At 38.8% G+C, this 17636-nt stretch overlaps 1 protein-coding gene across 28 annotated transcripts in view; it reads right to left on the bottom strand.

The window, feature by feature from the left end:
* The window catches only part of GTDC1 (glycosyltransferase like domain containing 1), a 404807-nt gene extending 387632 nt beyond the window's left edge, over positions 1–17175 (bottom strand). For 13 of the 28 annotated variants that reach the window (XR_009257563.1, XR_009257564.1, XR_009257566.1 and 10 more), the window contains exons 1-3: positions 17037–17175; positions 12140–12226; positions 5559–5706 (exon numbers count right to left, since the gene is read on the bottom strand). The gene's annotated coding sequence lies outside the window, so the exon portion shown is untranslated. Of the gene's footprint in view, positions 1–5558; positions 5707–7703; positions 7903–12139; positions 13713–15871; positions 16608–17036 lie in introns of those variants that run through there. The other 15 variants (XM_058715379.1, XM_058715390.1, XM_058715383.1 and 12 more) reach the window with 10 other exon arrangements.
* Positions 17176–17636: the final 461 nt, after the last annotated feature.

Genomic DNA, 17636 nt, shown 5'->3' with positions numbered 1-17636 from the left:
ATCAACCTGTTTTTGGAGGTGCAATTCCCCTACACTGCAACTACTGCTTACCTAATATAAGGGACCCTTCGTTTTAAGCAACTCCATGTGAAATAAAGATTTACCAAAAAAGGAGGGGGATGCTATTGACTAAAAGCATCAAGAAAAAAGAAAAAGATTCCTCATTGGGTCATACAAATGTTACCTTAGTAGATTAGTATAGTATTCCTATGTCAAACATCTCATTTAAATATATTTACATTCAATGAAGAGCCACTGCATAAAATGGAGAATGCTCACTTTCAAATCCAAACATCTGCTACCTACAAAATTTAAAATTCTATACAACACACCAAGTTGACAATTACACATCTATTTAAGTTAATGTCAGATATACTGTAACTTGTGATTTTAAAAAAAAATAGATGTATCATAAGACTATTTACTAAATTTCAATTATTACATGAAGAATAATTCTTAAACCTCTCTGGTTAGAGAAATCATTTAGTACAAACCAGTATCCATAAGTAGTACAAAGCACAGAGATTTACAGATTTGAACTAAAAATGCATGCTGAGACTGGTGTGATGTTGTAAAAGTTATACATATAAGATTATATATACACTTCTGAAATTAAAACATACACCAGTCCTGTAACAGAACAATTCCACTCTGAGGTATTTAATCCAAAGAAATTAAAACATATTGTCCACAAAAAGAATTATACAAGAATCCTGTTTATAGCAGCTTTACTCACAATAGCCAAAAACCAGAGGGGAAAAAAAAATCAAATGTCTATTAACAGAATAGATAAACGAATTGTGGCAAAACAGAGTATTACTCAGCAGTAAAACAAAATGAACCACTAATACATACAATAGTAAGGATAAATCTCAAAACCACTATATTGAGGAAAAGAAGCCAGATACAAAACAGTACATGCTCTATGTCTCCATGTAAACTTCAAGAACAAACTTCCTAATCTAAGGAAAATAGAAATCTGAACAGAAGTTGTCTTCAAGGAGAGGGAAGAACTGACTGAAAAAGGCATAAGGGAAGTTTTGGAGGATGTTAAAATGTTCTGTGTCTTGAATGGGGGGAAGGGAGTAGTTACATGGGTAGATACACTGTCAAAGTTCATTAATTATACATTTAAAAATGACTGTATTTTTGTATACAAATTACATTCAATAAAGTTGATTTAAATCACATCTGGTATCTTACTTCTGAACAATGTCAAGGATAGCCAGCTAATATAAAATATAATCTCTTAGTGAAAGCTGAAAATCTATTGGTAATAATCTTAACAAACTTACAGCCTAAATCAGACTCTAAAACCCAAATCCAAATCCATGTTTACCCACTGTCACAAGGCTACATGGATAATTTTAGCCCACAGAAACATCCATAAGCATTCACAGAATGAATGAGACTAATCAGCAGGTCTTTTATTGGGAGATCATGACCTTAAACAGGTGGTCACTTCTGACTACTACAAAGTATGAATTCAACGTCGTGTTTAAGATCACTCTTCTACTTATCCAATGTTTTCTCTGCCTCCTAGCAATCTTGGAGGAGCGTACTTCCCTATTTCTGTAACACCTATTTCGAAATCCCTTTTCCTGATTTCCCTCACCAATTTTTCTCCTTTTTTGAGTAAAAACTCTGTCTAGGAATATCATACAACCACTTCACTCTTGACTGTCTCTCCTTAAATCTTACCCTTTGTGGGATTTGTTTGTTTTCCCCTGTATTTTCAAGTAATTAAAATAATTATTTTGCATTCTAGCATCTTGAGTTCAATAATTTCAACAATTTTTTTCCTGTCTTCAATACCACATCCTTCACCAAGGTGCCAAAGTACTCATATTTAAGCCACTTGACCATGCTGCCACCTTGGCTGTGTTTTTTGTTTTTTGTTGTTTGCTCACTTCACTCCTCCTAAAGGACCAATGAATGACAAAGTCAAAGATTCCTTACCATTTACTCTATACATGAAAAAACATAGTTGGATATTTTGACTTGAAAGCCCTTTCACACAGTTGTCTTTTACACTTAAAAACAGTGCTGCTAAGGGGCGCCTGGGTGGCTCAGCTGTTAAGCATCTGACTTTGGCTCAGGTCATGATCTTGCCATTTCAAGTTCGAGCCCCACATAGGGCTCTGTGCTGACAGCTCAGAGCCTGGAGCCTGCTTCAGATTCTCTATCTCCCTCTCTCTCTGCCTCTCTCTCAAAATTAAACATTCAAAAAAAAAAAATATATACTGTTAAGGCACTGTTCGTAACCAAGTGACTGAATGTGTCCTTCCAAAGAGATGATGTTTTGTTATAGGCAGTATAGGTCTACTTGTAAAGGCTGTAGACATCTATAGTTCTCATTTTAATGGGCTTTGTGACACTGTTTTTCCACGGTTATTCCCACACCCCAAACTGGTAGTCACCCTAGACTGTATCAGACTTTTTAAACCAACGCTCTTTCAAGCATTTTTGTATACATTCTATTCGAAGTTGATCTAATCTAGCTTATGACATATGTTACTGTGGCAGCTCATTATCACCGACCTTTCATTTATAGATTTTGTATCATGGCATCACTTACATCTGAAAACACAGCTATACAGTACTATATTAACTGGTAACCCATTAGTTGGAGAAGTTCTAGAGTCCAGATACAGTATTTGCAAATGTACTATCTCCCTACTTTCCAAGGAGGCTCCAACATCCTTCTGCAACACCAACATGAAGGTATTTATGTTAAAAGACACTAATCCTAAAATCTTCCCATACTGTATGCTGACCTTTCAGATTACTTTATTTCTTCATTTATCAAACAACGACTGGAGAGAAAAGGCCTCTATAAAATGAGACGCAATGTGGGACTTTTGATCTTTACTTCTAAGACCCTGTGTATACCCCTTAGGTTTTTCATCAGGAAATTAGGATAATTGCACTTGCTTTCAAGGTTGCAGAATGAATTAAAACTTTTGCAAAGTATCTTAGTCGATACCTACTAAACAGGAAGCTTTAAATAAATAGTACATAATAAACCACTCTATTGCATTGATACCACCCGTCAATCCAAAAATAGAGTGCTAGTCTATGATCTTGTTACATATCACATTTACAATCTCTTTCTCCCTTTACATTCCACTAATTTCCCAATGTCTAGAATAGCCTCATTTTCTCCATTCATAAAATTATGTCACTTGCCTTAACAAAAAGCAGCTTTAGCCAGGGGATTATGAAGTCAGGGGGCAAGGCAATAGGGGAAGGATGCACCTAAACAGTCACTGCTTTACTAAAATTAAGACAGTAATTAACACAATAATGTATGCCTATTACATCCTAACTTTGCATTAATCTTTTTCTTCAAAGTCTTTTTTGAAATCCACAAAAGCCAGAATCATCGCCTTCCTCATACCCTATAAATATCATAAACAAACAGGTCTTACATAAAACAGTGGACAAAAAGATGTAATTGATGAATTCTCAAAACCCTGTAATTTCTAATGTTTTGTCATCTCAGAAATCAATTCATAAGAACTTATCACATGAGTATGGGATGTGGGGGAGGATAAACTAAATATCTTCTGACCACTGATGCAAAACTAGTTTTAAACACCTGGATTTTCTTCTTCTCCTGATTATATTCAAATGAATTATTGTCTCAAAAACAATTTAAAAGATTAACACAGATGTTTTCTTGCCACTACATTCTCAAATTCCAAGCAATACCACTATCCTTTTTGCAATGAACCACTTTTTTATACTTTTATGAGAGGTCTTCTCAATTTCAATAAGAACAGGTGAATTAAGAGTAACTGAAACCTATCAAGCTACATGTATCCACTCTTCTGTATATTTTGATAAAAGTTTGCTTTAGAAAAAAAAAAAACTGCAATATACAAAATGCTCTGGTTATTGTCCCCTCCCCCTCATAGGTTTTCAAAAGACCACAATGAATTCCTGATTCAAATGTGTTATCAGTGTTAAACCCACATAATTTTTATTACATGTATCTTATTTATAAGGTAAAAGTAGTTTGCTGCTTTAAACACAAACACACACATACAACAGTCTTTCCTAAAGTGCCTCATATTTGAAAATGGCCAAGTTTTCCAAATATTAATGACAATAACACAGGGCAGTTTAATTATGGCACAATAAATGAATGACAAGAGCATTTTACTTCAAAATCCCTGAGTTCCAGGATCTGAACATCTATAAGAACATCCTTTCATTCCAGATTCAGAAGTTTAAAGCATTCAAATGCTACAACACACCTTTCAGTTATAGGCATTGCTTCGATGAAAAAACAGCTTTAAAAACCATGAAATGAAATCAATTCCACATAAAGCTATCATAGGATTCCGATCTCTAATCTGACTTGTAAATTAGATGTGTGTAACTTCGACTATTCAGCAACCACAGATCTTCTTCCTAGCAGGACGGCTGTTGGTTGCACTGCACTCTGACCAAAAACATGCAGTAGTAGCCGTCGCACACTGACAAATTCAAGAGTGTATGCCTTGAATAAAACAGTATATGCCCTGAATAGTATATGCCCTGAACAGCTTTCAAGGTAAGTCATGAGGGAATCTTTTTCTGTTTGTAGATGAGCTGCATGAAGCTATGTTTTATATACTGGGATGCCAGAGTTTTTGTTGAATGCTAAAATGAAAAAAAAATGTTGAAGATTCACTGAAAAAAAAAAAATGGGATTCAACATTAAGAATCCACCCACTTCATTTTGTAGCACTGCTTTCAAATCCTCTACTACTAGAATAAACAGATACATGCCAAAAGCAGGGTCTCTAACAAATTAAAATACTGATTTGTTTCAGAGAATGCTTTGATGTTCCAGTTTTCTTGTGATTTAATGGTTCTAGAAAATACAGGGTTATTTCCAATCCACATCTGTTCACTAATCATTTTAAATGAATTTAGTTAATAGGTCTAAAGATATTAATTTTTTAATTCAACTGTTCTATGCCCCTAATATTATAGACTGTGATTTTCTACCCCTAAGGAGTTCAAAAGCCTATGCAAAAGGACGTTTTCTTAGAAAGTTCTGGGTACAATAGCTTTTTGCAAACAGAAACATATTTTATGCATGCTGGGGGAGAGCAAAATTTCAAGAATGCCCCAAAGTAAAAACTTTCTTATAATAATGACAGTCTTTACATTAACCTTCTTAGGTTAATTTTTTTAGCTTAAGTAGATGTTTTTCTTTACTCTATTTCCCTTGAAGTAAAAGAACCCAACACTAAAAGGTGATAACTACGTAAGTTCTGTAAATGGACAGAATCTTCATAGTTTACCAAAGCAATTACCATGTATCATTATGAAATGATAATACATTACACACTCCCCAAGTAAGAATTAAATTTACTCCGACTACCTCCACCAAAAAAAAAAAACAAACAATTTTTATTTAGTCATGAAGTCCTTGGAATCATAGTAGGGCTTGATGCCATACTGGCGTCACACTCTGCCAGTCATCCAAAGAATATGCCATCCTTCTTTTTCAACTTCTTTGTCTACTAGTGCGTCATCACTGGACCCAGCAGGCTGCTCACCCAGACAATTTCAGTAACGGATTTTGGCTCTGTGCATAACAGATGAAAATCTTTACGAAGTATCCAGTTTGTCTTACAGCTGAGAGATCTGAACCTGCTGCAGATGTCACATCTAAATTCTTGAACGGATTTTTATCATCAGTGTCACCTATAAAACAAGACAGTGTCACCAACAGCATTGTCCTAGAGAATATCTACTTCAGTAACGCTAAGCTTTCAGCATCATAACTGATAGTGATTTCTTTGACTACAACAAGGGTCGGCAAACTAGAGCCCATGGGCCAAAATTTAGCCCACTGCCTATGCTCATACAGCCATGATCTGAGAACAGATTTTATATTTTTAAATGGTTGAAACAAGTTTTTTTAAAAAAGATTAGTGTTTTGTGACATGTGAAATTATATGAAATACAAACTTCAGTCTCCTTCCATTTTATTGGAAGCATAGCTACTCATTCATTTATGTACTTCTCTATGGCTGCTTCCATGCTACAATGGCAAACTTAAGTAGGTGCAACACAGACTACATGACCCATAAAGATGAATACATCTACTCTCTGGTGCTTTAAAGAAAAAGTCTGCCAACCCCTGACCTGAGGATATCGAGTAGGTAGGAAATAGGACACCTGGTATCTGTTGCATGAAGAACCTGTGTTCAATGACCCAGCTGTTCCCTTGCCATACCTTCATCAATTTGTTTAACAAATATTTCTGGGTAAGCCTGTCACTCCAGTGCAGACAGCTATAGTTACTTTGCTTTCCACTTTGGCTCAGCCTAGCCTCAATCCAAGGGGTCAACATTGCCCTTGGACAAGAAGAAGACAAGGAGCTCAGCTTCAAATGAAATTCCTCTCCAACACTGGCCTCTCCCATATCTCTAAGTTCTCCTAGTTCTGGATTTCTGCGTTATGTCAACCATTCTCCATAACAGGCTTCCTGCACTGCATACCAGTCTTAAAATTCTCTATTTCCTGCCAGAGATCCTAGGACAGTAGGCTGTGAGTCACAGCAGTCAATCACAGATTTCTGCTGGCTGATAGCCAGTTCTACCCCTGCTCTAACAACCACTCTGTAACATGAATTTATTCAGGGCCCCTGTGGACAATCTGCATACTGCAACATTTTCCTGGCTTCCACTACTCCTCCTGTTCATAAATGCCCCTGGACTTCATTTCCTTTTACATTCACACCTCTGGCCTATAAATCCATGAGTTCAACCTTCCCAACCGGCTTGTCATTGTTTCTTGAGCTCAGTTCATACAATAACCAAATATAAGAGCACAACAAAAAAAAATTCTATATAAATGGATTTCCCAACCTAGAACTACCCATGTTAAGGCATCTCTTATTTTTTAGCAACTACCCTAAAAAGGGAATATCTCATTCCCAAGCAGCATTCAGAACATCCCTTCTTTTTCCTTTCATCATTGCCAATTAGCCCAAAGTTTCTACACCTGCTTCACCTGAGCGTGTTAACAATTACCCTTTACTCACTTGGGGAGCTCAAAGTATCTGTGTTTCTTGAGCACTGCCTCAGAATGTCTCTCTTCCTTCTATCAAAGCTTTAACAATCCCATTTCTACAGTAAGGGAAAAGTGGGCGGGGGGTTCCTGCCACTGTCCGACTAAAATGGGAGAAATGCATTTGGCTTGACTTCTACCAGTGAGAATATAATTCCCCAAAGAAACATGCCAACAGTCCACAATGAAGCTATGTCCATTCTATTAATGGCACAGAACCCATCTGTAATTTATATTATATTGCTGCAAATAATCACAAATAAGTTGTAGACTGACTATACTAGAAAACAGCTATGATATGTCAGGAAGACTTTATAGCAGAACAGATTAGCCTCATGTAAAGACTTCAGAGAAAATGGCAGTTTATTTTTAGCAGTGAATTTCACTACAACTTTGAAATAGACTGCCATGCTGAACAATTCTGAAACCTGCATGAATAGCTCTAACACAAACAAAACAGTTTGTATCAAAAATGAAGAGGCTGACTGAAATGACCATTAACCTTATCTCAATTCTGAGTAGCATATAGGTAGCACCAATCTTAAATAAAAGGAAAATCTTCTTCAATAACACATACAGGAACCCTCTGCCCACTTGGGGAATAACCCAGAAGTCCAGCAACATACCCTCAAATCCAGAAAAATAAAGTAGAGGCATATAGTCCATATTCCAAAGGAACACTCAAAAGATTAAACCTTCAGAACTTTAATCTTTTGATGAATCTAGTCTCCTTCCCTTTAGGGAACAGTTCAAACTTTTTAGTATCAGAACTCCTTTGTGTTCTCAAAAATTGAGAATTCTCGACTTTTTGTTAATGTGAGGCAGAATTGTCAATATTTACTATATTAGAAATTAAATGAGAAAAGTTTAAGTATTAATTCATTTTAAAATTTCAATGGCATATGTAATATGACAACATACTTTATGAAAAATTACTTTCCTTTAAAAAAAAAGGAAATTTCTTTCTAATTTAATAGAAGATGAATTCTCCTATCTTCTTCTATGTTCAATCTGTTGTGATATGTTGTTTTGATTTCAATAAAAAAGGAATTAACGTTAATATGAATTGCCTTTTCAAATAATTATGAATGTTCTTTGATACTACACCAAAACTTGACAAGCTGGAGTTTGAAGGTTATCTATAACACGGATCCTATTATCACATAAACTCTTTGTATTCTGTTACTTGCTTTTATTTTTTAATGTTTTATTTATTTTTGACAGAGAGAGAGAGAGAGGCAGAGAGAAACGGAGACAGACAATCCCAAGCAGACTACACCTGTCAACAGAGCCCGATGCAGGGATGAAGCTCACCAATAGTGACATCATGACCTGAGTAGAGATCAAGAGTCTGACACTTAACTGAGCCACCCAGACATCCCTGTTACTTGCTTTTTATAAGGGCTTTTTACCAATAATTTTGTAACGCTGATCACTTTGAAAATATCAGCTCCTTGCATTTGTTTATATTCCAAATCTTGACATAATTAACTAATTAATACCACAGCAAAAACGCAGATTCATTAATATCATTACCCATCTCATCAGAAAAGTCTTTAAGTACTGGGAAGCTGAGAAGGGCACAGCAGGTGATACAAGTTCTCCAAAATTTTAATTTTCACTTGAAAGCTCAAATTTTATCATTGGCAACAAGTATTACCAGTTGTTTTCCCCCAAGTGACAGGCTTACTTTGTTCATTTTCAAGAAAATGATTGCCAAATATCTAAATCTAAATAATCATAGTTTGGTAGTCATTATTACAAATAAAAGTGATGTTTCATGAAAAATACGACTAATTCAGTTTGAAACTCAAAAAAATCATAGAAGGGTTTTTCCTTGAGCCAACCAATGTACTCTGCATACGCAGCAGCAATGTTTTTTGCGTATTTCCTATCTCATCACAAAGAGTATTAAAACAAAGTGTACTCAGGGATGAAGATTTAATAAAAATTTTTTTTACTGCTTCATCAAGGACATTATTCAGTGAAACTGGCTTTTCTGTTTTGTTTTTTTACTGGGAAAGCATGGTAATAAAGAATACAATGATTACTAGTACAGTTTGATGCCACTGCCATTTAATATCTACTAAGATGCCCACAGTTTTACCCACCATCGTTTTAGTATCAGTGAGGCAAATGTCAAAGCAATGGGAACAGCAAGAAGTCCGTATTACTATGAAAAAAGTTTTAACCTCACAGACCCCCTAAAAGGCTCTCGGCAACCCCCAGGGGTCTACATATCACAGTCTGAGAACTGTTGTCTTAAGGAAACAATGAAAGCTATAAATGATAAGTTGCCATCCCCAAATTGATAATAAATATCCTGCAACATAAGAATTATATTAAATATCTGTACAAATTCTTTCATTTTAATTCAAAATTGGTCCTACTCATTTGGAAACCAAACAATGTAACACCAATTAACATGAAATGAGCACTTACATGTATTATCTCATTAAATCCTCATAATAATTCTACTAGTTCTCTGATATGCTACAGATGAGGAAACCTGAAGTAGAGAGAGGGGAAGTCATTTGTCTGAGGTCACAATAACAACTATCAGTATTTATGGATTCAGGCATTACTAAGTATTTTGCATACTTCCTCTTTGAAGTCTTTACAACAACATATTATCCTTTTTCACCCTTTATTATTCTTTACACTTTTATTACCCATTTTACAGATGAAAACTGAGTCAAGAAAGTAAAGTTCCCTTCCCAAAGGTTACCCAAGTGCTAGATCACCTATAGACAAATCCAAGTCTGTCTTAATTCAAAAGTATGCTACATATTCTACCTCTCTATGTCACATATCAGTGTACCCTGAGTATATAAATAGATCGACTGTTGCAAGAATCTTACATAGTTTTAAATTCAAATGAGCAAGACCTCTATTTGAAAAGATTTTTACTAATTTGATTATCTCTGTCTTCAAATAGAATAAAACCTACTTCCTTTTAAAATGATCTAGGTAGATGATGAACTAACTCACACCATTAAACACTTATCTGTATATGACAATAAATCAATACAGGTAAGATTATTCTGAGGAAACTGAAACCCAGAAAAGTAACTAACTTTCCCCAAAGATATGCTGTTCATAAATGGTACAGGGTCAAAATCAGTTTCGACTGACCCTGAAGCCTAAGCTCTTCAATCACACTGCCTGCATATATTTAAGAAGGTCTCAGGCAATGACCTAGGAATTGTTCACAAGGTCTGGATACAGAACTTGCTGATATCATATCCACTTTACCCAAGGTAATCAAGATATGAATCATCTTGTATCTCAAAGACCTAGAGGCAAAAAGGAAGCAGCTACATGCTGAAAATGAAGAATGAAAGTAAAAAATGTCCACAGGTGCTTTAGGTAAAATGTCAACAGGTAATGTTGAAAAGAGAAGTAAAATTTCTACACACATCCCCATAGCTGAGATAACCCTATCTCTGTTCAAAAACAAAACAAAAGAATGCCTAGAGAAAAATGTCATCACAGCTACAGAGGCTGTCTACTCTTTACACAATAGCTTTCAGATGCCAGGAGCCCAAGAGTGCTGCACACTTAATAAACAACAGCAGAAATCAGTTTCCTAAAGCATTCCTAAACTCTAATCAATCAGCAAAATTTTCATTTCAAATAAGGATCCATAAAAGCCAGGGGTTATGCCCCAGTGTTTGTTTCTATTTTAAGGTCCTACATCTTAAGATACTGCTTCATATTAAACCTTATGGGGGACAGGGAAGGAATTAAGGTTTACCCAGCTCAATTCATCTTAACTTCTTGTAACTCAGCTTTTGGGAAGGATAAACATCTTGTGATTGGATAGAGGGGTGTGGCTTTAATTTCAAACAAACTGTATTCTCAAACAAACTGCATGTGTATTCCACAAACACATTTGACATTTGACAGGAAGGTGACAAAATGGAAGGCTGTGGTATACCACCTAAAAGGGCAGGGCAGCACAGGCGAGAGATGAGCAATTACACTTCTCACAGAATACCACATTCTGGATTCCCTTTGTGGCAAAGGAAAAAAACAAAAAACTACACAGCAAACTTTACCTCCTCCCATCACCAAAAAAAATCACAATCTAGTAATGTAAAAGCAGCTGACATATATAGAAAAAAAAAAACAAAAAACAAAAAAACAAGATTGAGGTCATGTCTCTTGACATGCATCATTTACACTAAGGATTCCCCCATTTATCTGAATTAATTTCATGTACCTAATTTCATTCAGATAATTGAAGTTTTCCTTTTAGAGTTGTAAAATGTTACCTCACCATAATTAGTAAACTGTCCACTTAAAAATACCACTACCAAAAACACCATCCCCCCCGCCTCTCTACACATACACGTATACTCCACTATCATTAAAAGTATGAGATGTTGGCCTTCACAGGAAATTTAGTTCAAAAGTCCTCTTTAAAAAATTAGCACGAGAAATTCTACAAAAAAAGTTATGGTTATTACCTTTTTAATACAGAGTGTTTGCATTACCGTCTGAAGACATGGTAATTTGGGTATTCAATACATGACTGACTACTGTTCTGAAACCAACTTAAAGGTTTACACTACTAAAGAGTTTAGTGACCTGCCTCAAAACAATAACCACGACTGTACGGAGAACAAAATCAAAGAGGTCTCTCTTTTTATGAGCAGGCATTTAAGGGCCTTTTAATGAGAATTTACTCTTTAGTATACAATTACTAATGAACAAAAAGAGGACCATTAAACTCACTTCTTTATAGTGCCATAAAACTTCAATGTGTAAAAAATATTACATATTAATCAAACTCAAGAAAAACTGAAACGTGCAACACCTTAAAATGCATAGCAAAAATTATATACCTTTGCTTCTTAAATAAATGCCCTGCCAAGCTATTTTTTATATGGATATGCTTATAATTTAAAATATACAGATTCTGTAGTACTAATGATTGTAATGAAATGTCTAAACTTCTTGTATGAATTCTAAATTTCTGTACGAACACTGATTTCCCATACTGATAACAAACTTACTGCTAGGATGAATTTTATATTAATCAATATTTATTTATCACCTGCTATTTGCCAGGCACTGTACTGAGTGCTGAGAACACCACCAGGAAGAGCACAGATTCAGTTTCAACACTCGGGGTACACATAATCTAGAAGGAAAGACAGATCATAAACAAATGTGCCATGGGAAAATACAACAGCTACTTGGTCAAATGAAAGTTCAAAACTGAGAGAAGACATGGGTAGACTACCAAATACTTAAAAATAGCTACCACTGAAAATGAGGGATATAAATCACCCATTACATGAGTCAACTAAGAAGGCAAAGAATCCAACAGGTATACAGTCAGGAAAGGGATCTAAGTAATGACTGGATGAAGTCTAGGGTGTTCTAGAGCCTGATGCAAATGAAAAGCTGACCCTCAAAATGGGCCCAAATCGTAATAGCCAAAGAGCCCAGCTCTCAGCTAGCCTGTCCTCAGTATCCAAGGCGTCAATCCAGTAAGTTCAAATCCCAGAGGCAGTATCACAGTATCTTGGCTCTGCAAGTTCTGCCTCGGTTGAAATAGAGCCCCAACCATCTGCCTGTGGACAAGAACAGGTCCCAAGTCCAGGAGAGGAATAGGGGATATAGCAAGGAGAGGCAGATGACCAAGAGGTTAGAGTTCTTAAGCAGGCTTAAGGCAAGGTTTCAGGTCCACAAGGGATCCGGTGTACAAAAAGAAACAACACCAGAAAACATATCAACTCTATGGACAATTTAACACTTACTAAAGAAAGGCTGTGGAATTGCTTCTCTGGTTACTTTTAAAAATAAATACTCAAAAACAAAACACTCATCTATTTAAATGACTTAAGTATGAACTTAAAGTGTAGCAGGAAAGGATTAGTCTTCCTAATTCTTACTGATTAATGAATCCATACCCTAATTCCACCTAAACCTACATTGAAATATTCTAGATGCCTCACACACACCTCATTAAATGTTTATGCTATGTCTTTCAAAACTCTTGATGAGTAATGTGTTTTAAAAAATGAGAATCTCATGGTCAAACTGCACATATGCCAACGGTACAGTGAGATACCATACTTCTGTGAACAATGAACGCTCAGGGCACCGGAGTAAGTCCAGATCACACGTCTGGAAGTGGATGGAGGTCTTAATGTATTTTAAGTCTTTTTGTTTTTTAATGTTTATTTATTATTTTGAGAGCAAGTGAGAAAGAACGAGTGGAGAATGCGCAGAGAGAGGGAGACAGAATCCGAAGTAGGCTCCAGAATCTGAACTGTCAGCACAGAGCCTGATGTGGGGTTTGAACCCACGAACCATGAGATCATGACCCGACTGGAAATCAGACACTTAACTGACTGAGCCACTCAGGCACCCCTGTATTTTCAGTCTTAAAAACCAATGTAAAAACTGGGTCGAAGGGATAGAACTTGCAGTGGATAGAACACACAGACTGGGACTAGCAAAAAAACCAGCAATGATACATGTGAAAGATTTGCTTCCTATACATTAAATACTGCCCTACTGTACTATACAAATGTTTTCAGTAATAGAGTCATAGAAAACAATACATGTAGTACAAAAATGTTATCCCTGTGAAGGCTATTATTTATATGGCTCTACATATTCAAATAGGACTCACTGGAAGGAACTGACCTTGCATTTGCTCAAACATTTTCCAAAGCTATTCAAAGGGTGGAGTGGTGGTACTTCCCAAAAGAAATGCTTGAAACTTTTCCTCAAATTTTTTTTATAAATAAACAAAACACACTACTCTGATCTATTAAAGAAAGAGGAGATAAGCCTAAGAAAAAAAGAAAATACAGTGAGTTTTTCGGGTTTTTTGTTCTTTTGTTTTTACTGTATCACCAGAATGCCGTATCGAATACAGCCTGAAACTGTTTAATACATCATTTCAGGACAGCCTGCCAAGGTAGTCTGGACTCCAAAAGTCATGCTCCTTACAAAGGTCTGTCTATATGCTGAAAAATGTTTATCCTTATAAAGTGAAACCAAAACTTTAAAATGTGGCCTACGGTAACAATTAGAGGGTCACTCAATAGATGGCTGTCAAACTTTGCTCCAGTGGAAAATTTCACTAGAAAATTCACATTACTTCAGCTCTACTGAGGTGACCTATCAAAAAATTTAAATAATGCTCCTTTTTCCGAACTTCACAGTGAGTAACATATGTTAAAAGAATAAAATTCTCAGTTAAGTTTGTCCCCCCAATTTTTCTAAAATATTTGATACCTGCTACCTCTTCCAATACTGGAATTTAGCTTAATAGAATATTTGATTCAGCACGTATATGGAAATGGAATGATTTCAAGTTTACAATATCATGATTCATGACTTCCAGGCACTTGGCTCCCTTAAGTTTGATTGCGCCCAAAATGACCACAAGCACTAGACACGAGGCTTACACAGAAAGAATACGACCAGGTCACCAGGTAAAGCGTACACAAGTATTTACCAAAAAGTATTTGCTAAAAGCCTAAACACTGTGGTGCAGATGCAAAGAATTCACCCCGCCTTAGCCAGGACTTCAGGACCTCTGCATCTGAGGCCCACCAAGAAAAGTGATGTTGGCTCGGGAAGTGGAATTCAATTACTACATGCGTATAGCACCTTTCTTCCTCATCAATACCAAGATTACATACACCAGAGTCTTATATATGAGGATCTTGAACTGCCACTCTCCTAGAATTGAAACAGACTATCTGAAACAAGAATATGAACAAACGTTCTTAAAGTGAAAATAATTACTAATTTCAATCAAACTGGAAAGTACTATTTCAACTGATGGAATGTAACATTTCCCAACTATACATAATTTGTCATTTGTATCTAATGGGTCCAAATCATAAACTAAGGCATATACCCAAAACAGGAAAAAAAGAAAAAAGAAAATTTAGTAATTACTAGGCTTTTCTTAAGATAACATAATCAGGGGCGCCTGGGTGGCGCAGTCGGTTAAGCGTCCGACTTCAGCCAGGTCACGATCTCACGGTCCGTGAGTTCGAGCCCCGCGTCAGGCTCTGGGCTGACGGCTCGGAGCCTGGAGCCTGTTTCCGATTCTGTGTCTCCCTCTCTCTCTGCCCCTCCCCCGTTCATGCTCTGTCTCTCTCTGTCCCAAAAATAAATAAAAAAACGTTGAAAAAAAAAAATTTAAAAAAAAAGATAACATAATCAAAACAAATTTTGGCACAAGAGTATTCATCGGAGAGGCCTAAACTGTATACTTAAGTGTTCATTTCAGTTCATTAAGCCAACCAGTTCTATTTAACTCTTGTTAAATATCTTCAAGAAACTTTAATTTCTCCCTGTGAAATAATGGGTTTGGATTAAACTGCGAAAGTCCCTTAAAAACAAAATTCTGTACTTCTGTAGTACAGAAAATTAAAATGTCAACAGGGTTTCAAAACAGGAGTAAAGAAGTCAACTTCTCAAACTGATAATGCCAAAAATTCAGTTTCTTATTTTTATCTCAGTATCATGGTTCATATTTTAGCCATTTAGTTTACAAGTTTGTCAAAGAAAGTCTCATGATTCAAAACGTACTCCTCCAACCCTCCATACTCAAACTGTTTCATTAAATACAAGATCCTAAGGAAAATATACAATAAAAGAGCTAAGGAGAATCTATTCCACATCAGACCTGGAATGCATTAAAATTCACCATAGCACTTGGTACGTGGGTTCCTAGGTGAAACTCCTGCCACGCTTTAGCTTAAACAGGTTAACAGAATCCAAAAAAATGGCTCTACTGAATTATTCTGACCTTGTTTTCAGCAGCTCCTTTATCTGACCACTACATTGGGCTTTAAAATCAACTTCAGAGGTAGCACCAAACAACCAAGGTGAGCCACAGCACTCGGGGGCTGCATTGTGAAACCCACCTCTTGGTGGAAAATCACCGTCAAGTCAACGTTTTCCATTTCAAACGGTGATACAGGTGGAGGAAAAAGTGTAAAGCCTTCTCTTTGAACCTCCCATCGAGCTGCCCGAAGGCGCTAACTTAAGAATTATCTCAAAGATAATCTAATGCTTACAGTTCTCAGAAGACTCTAAAAGTTGTATTTGAGAGAGAGACACAGAGAGAGCGAGAGGGAGGGAGAAAGCGCGCGCACTCCCTGGAGCCTAAAGGTTAAATTGTGGAGCACTGCAACTTCGCTGTAGAGTACATGGCTGGATTTACAAGACTTAGATTAAGAGAACCTTTCCACCAGAACACTTAGCCCAGCTCCCGATCAAAATAAGTACACGCCGGATCCTCACTGGAGGGAAGGGGTAACGGGCGAATGAGGTCTTTCGTTTCAACTGGCCGAGAGGGAGAGGGGCTGACGAAAGCAAGAAAGTGAGGGCGACAGAGGGGCCAGGCGCAAAGGTTCCCTTCAGGAAGGCCTGGGGCCGGGCGTCGCAAGGGACCCGGCCCGGCAGCCTCTGGATCTGCCAGGAGGCCCCTCCGCCTACTCAGGCCAACCCCGGGAACCCGGCCTCCCTTCTCCCCGCGGGGATGTAACGCGCCCCCACCCGCCCCTCGCCTGCCGTTCGAGAAGGTGGCGGCGGCGCGCCGGGCCGCGGGAACCTGGCACGCACGAAGCGCAGAACTCAAAAAAATTAAATCACAAAATGGCCAGCGTGCAGGATTGCAACGCAGCAGCCCGTGTGCCCCGCTCCGGGCGCGACGCGGATCACGGCACCAGGAGCGCAGCGCTTGCGCTCGGGAAGCGCACCGCCCGCGCGGCCCTCAGCTCCGCCCCCCCCCCACCCCCAACTCCTCGCGCCGCCGCCGCCGCCGCCGCCACCGCTGCCGCCGCCGCTGCCCCTCTGGGAACTCCGCGCCGCGCGGCCCCGCGAGGCGGGCGTCGGGGAGGGAAGGGGAGGGGCCGCGCTCCCCGCCTCCCCGCCGGGCCGCGCGGCTCCCCAGCCCGGAGCCTACTCACCTCCTCCTCCTCCTCCTCCTTGTCTCTCCCTCCTGGCCACCGGCGCGGCCCAGCCGGCGACGCGCTGACGCCGTGCCCCTCCCCCGCGGCCGCCGCCGCTGCCGCCGCCCCTCCCGGCCTGCGGCCGCTGCGGCCTCGAGGCGCGTCAGGCGCAGGCCCCGCCCTTTGGCCCGCCCACGCTCTCGAGGCTCCGCCCCCCCCCCCCCCCCCCACCCGCGCGGTTTGGACGCCGAGGGCTCGGGGTCCCTGAGTCAGCGGCGCGTCCCGCCTGCGCGCACCGGCCCACCTCAGCTCACAGCCCCCGCTCTTCTTCTCACCTGCCCACTGCCCGAAGGCTTCGCTTCATTTCCCACCTCCCTGCGCGCCCTTTCCATCTCTCATCAGCACCCCTCTCTGCCTCTTCAGCTTTTTCCTACTCTTTCCCTAACCCCCCAGTATCGTTCTAAGCTCGCATTGGCGCCTTCTCTTTTCTTCTGGAAGGTCTTCGCTGCTCACTAGGTCGGCCTCGGCTTCCTCCTGCAGTTTTTGTGCCGGTTCCTCTTCCCTGTCTCTGTCCCTCTTCCTGGCTTGCTGGAGCCTCAGGACCCCAGCAGGTACCCG

The sequence above is a fragment of the Neofelis nebulosa genome, chromosome 2 (genome assembly GCF_028018385.1).
Source record: "Neofelis nebulosa isolate mNeoNeb1 chromosome 2, mNeoNeb1.pri, whole genome shotgun sequence".
NCBI lineage: Eukaryota > Metazoa > Chordata > Mammalia > Carnivora > Felidae > Neofelis > Neofelis nebulosa.
Note: the sequence above shows the minus strand (reverse complement) of the source record. Positions and strands in the feature narration are given on the sequence as shown.